Below are 3,885 nucleotides of genomic sequence, written 5' to 3'. Positions count from 1 at the left end.
ATTCCCTAGCCTCTAATCACCGCGAAAGGTTGAAAGAGACTGAATATTATTTGAAACGAAGGCCTTGGAGAAAACGTTTCCGCTATTATGAAGTCATAAGGACACTATGACGAAATCTAGAATTCTCTGAACTAGACGAGAAATTCTTGAATGAATTTCACACGTAAACGCTACACGCGCACGTACACAAAAGCACAAACAAACATGTACACAAACAAATATTTACATATATAATGTATGCATTTACATTAATGTGTGTGTGTGTGTATGTGTGTGTGTGGGTCGGTGTTTGTGTACATATTTGTGCGAGTGTGTGTATGTATGTTTGTGTCCCTGCGCGCGCGTACATGTGTGTGTTAGTGTGTGTGTGCATACCCGTTTGTGTATCAATGTATATTGATATTCTGCCAAGGTTGACTTTGCCTTCCATCCTTTCGGGGACGATAAATTAAGTACTAGTTACGTACTAGGGTCGATCTAATGAGCATGGCCCTCTCCCTCAAAATTTCGGGCCTTGTGCCAAGAGTAGGAAAGAATATATCCTGATATAAATGTTATTTCTTTACTACCCACAAGGGGCTACACACAGAAAGGGACAAACAAGGACAGACAAACAGATTAAGTCGATTATATCGACCCCATTGCGTAACTGGTACTTATTTAATCGACCCCGAAAGGATGAAAGGCAAAGTCGACCTCGGCGGAATTTGAACTCAGAACGTAGCGGCAGACGAAATAGCGCTAAGCATTTCGCCTGGCGTGCTATCGTTTCTGCCAGCTCGCCGCCTTGTTAGCATGCCCGGGGAAATGTTAGGGGCATTTTGTCCTTCTTGTTCTGAGTGCTAGAAGTAGCAGCCCAAATCCCTTTAGATAACACCCCAATGCTGAATGTTCAAGAACAAACTTAAGGGCAGATTTTCAATTCCAGGATCATTCTCATTCCAAAAAGGTATAATATCACTATTCAGAGCAAATGTAGACTGAGATAGAGGGACCGCAGACAGACAGAATTTAGCTTTCATTATAAACGAAATATCAAGACACTATTATCAAACATTTTAAGAGCAGCAAACTTGTGTATTATTTAAGCACTTACCGAGTTTATAACCCTACTCTCTACATATACACATGGTCTATATGTTGAGTATCCATTATTCGTGTTCATAAGACGGTGAGCAGGAGATTGGTTAGCACACCGGCGGCATTTCGTACACCTTTGCAATCTGAGTTCAAAATCCACCGAGGTCGATGGTTCCCTTGATCCTTTTGTTCATGATAAATTAAGTGCCAGTCAAGCATTGGGGTCAATATGATCGACTATTCTTTTCATCAGATTACAAGCCTTTCTCCTATAGTAGAAAGAATATTTCATGCACGATTTTTATTTACCTCTTCTTACTATCATGTCCACTTACAGTTACACGATTGTTTACAGTGAAATATTCTGTGTGATTATATCGAGTGTGAAGTATCGTTTCTGGTTGGAACCTCCAGGTTTCCTGTCCTGAAATTGCCTGGCTAAGAGTTCATACGGGTGCAGGAACAATACCGGACACCTTGTAACTATGTTATGGTACCAACCAGCATGTTACAGAGGGTGTTTAAGAACTCAAAGGTGCATAAAACGGCAGACCCACACAATTGTGTCCCCGAATTTGTTTCCTGATAATTTCCAGAAAAATGGGTACACTTTTAAAGAAATTTTCTACAAATACCTCCCGGATTGTGTACATTAAGATTGTAGAGGAATTTAATGTGAAAAAAAAAAAAAGAAGAAAATTTCACGAAATTACACACATATATACTGACACACATATCATATATCTCCACAAAACGGAGCTTGAAATTTTGAAAAAAAATCGGGATGTGTGTCAGTATATATGTATGTGCGACTTCTATTTTTTTCACATTAAATTCCGATATAGTCGTAATATACACAACCTGAGAGGTATTTGTAGAATATTTCCTTAAAAGATATGTATTTTTTCAGAAAGTTATAAGGATCCAAATGTCTGGAGGGCACGCCTGTGAAGGTCCGCTCAAAATATCCCCACAAACACCAAAAACAAGGTGAAGATGACTCTGACTTCACACTAGTCTTCAGGTGTCCGGGTGCGTCCCCCGGCGCACACATTCCCTAGCCTCTAATCACCGCGAAAGGTTGAAAGAGACTGAATATTATTTGAAACGAAGGCCTTAGAAAAAACGTTTCCGCTATTATGAAGTCATAAGGACACTATGACGAAATCTAGAATTCTCTGAACTAGACGAGAAATTCTTGAATGAATTTCACTCATAGACGCTACACGCACACGCACAACATAGTACACACACACATGCACACAAATAAATATTTACATATATGATGTATGCATTTACATTAATGTGTGTGTGTATGTGTGTGTGGGTCGGTGTTTGTGTATATATTTTGCGCGCGCGCGCTCGTGTGTGTGTGTGTGCATGTATGTGTGTGTGTGTGTGCGTGTGTGTGGTGGGTGCATACCTGTCTGTCTATGAACATATACAGATATAAAGGCGGTGAGCTGGCAGAACCACCAGCACTACAACACGAAGACAGACGAAATTCTTAGCGGCATTTCGTCTGTCTTCATATTCTGAGTTCAAATTCCGCCGAAGTCGACTTTGCTTTTTATCCTTCTGGGTCGATGAAATAAGTAGCACTGGGATCTATATAATGGATTTGCCCTCTCCTGGCCTTTTGTCAAAATTTGATATCAATATATACAGACATAGTCAGTGAGCTTGCAGGATGGTTAGTAAGCTGGGCGAAACGCCGAACTACATTTCTTAATTCTTTACCTTCTGAGTTCAAATGCTGCCGTGGTCGACTTTGTCTTTCATCCTTTCAGGGTCCATTAAATAAGTACCAGTGAAACACTGGAGTCGATGTAATCGTGTTTCCCCGTCCACCGAAATTTCGATTATTAGCCAAGAGGATCAGAACTGGTCCTGATTATTCTACTTCGCACCACAATGGTTCACCGTCTGTGGTTATAAGATGTATTCACTGATTTGTAATCAAGAAAAATCCTGACAATAATTGATTATGCAGCACCTCAACAAAAGACGTGATCACATGTTGTTGTGCAGAGAACTACAGCTGCTTATGCCCATATGTCTCTTGCGGCTGTTGTGATACTTCATTGTCGCTAATATGCTGAATACCTCAAGGGAAAGAAAAAAACTCTGACTGTTTGAGTCACTATATAAGATAACCTTGCGAAGTTATCTTCAATTATAAGGAGTTGCGCGCTCCCTCTTATATTGCAAGGTTATCTTAAAATATAAGAAGGAGCTGTGTGCTCAAAAGCTGCACCCTCTGGTGTGGCACACAAAATACACCCTGTGGAAAGAGAAAGTCTTAAACCATTCTATCTTGCAAACAACTCGCATATGCAAGTGCTACCAGTCGAGAACTCCGCATACCGGAAGCCAGCAAGTGTATGGGGTCATCAGGAGAGAATGCGCGCCGTTTCGGGGCCTACCTCTCGACGGCATCAGTGCGCACCCTCACTGATATGAGGCCCCGCTTGCTAGATCAACTGGTTATTAAAAACAAAGCTCAATATTTCTCTAACCATCGCTCATGGTTTCTTTTTAACCAAATCCAGTGGCTAGCCTTCTCCACTGTATTTTGGATATCGGTCATGGTGGTATTTACCTTACGATGAGTTAGGCCTAACGATAACAGCAGTCGTCTCACACTGTGTCCTACAAACCCTCTACATCCAACTTCGATTGGAAAATTCTCCGCTTTCCAACCTGCGTCTTCACATTTCTCGAGGATGTTTACATAACGGTCAATCTTTCGAGCCTGCACGGCGTCCATATTATCTTCATGAGGAACCGTTAACTCAACTAGAT

This window comes from Octopus bimaculoides, chromosome 15, assembly GCF_001194135.2.
Source record: "Octopus bimaculoides isolate UCB-OBI-ISO-001 chromosome 15, ASM119413v2, whole genome shotgun sequence".
Lineage (NCBI taxonomy): Eukaryota > Metazoa > Mollusca > Cephalopoda > Octopoda > Octopodidae > Octopus > Octopus bimaculoides.
Note: the sequence above shows the minus strand (reverse complement) of the source record.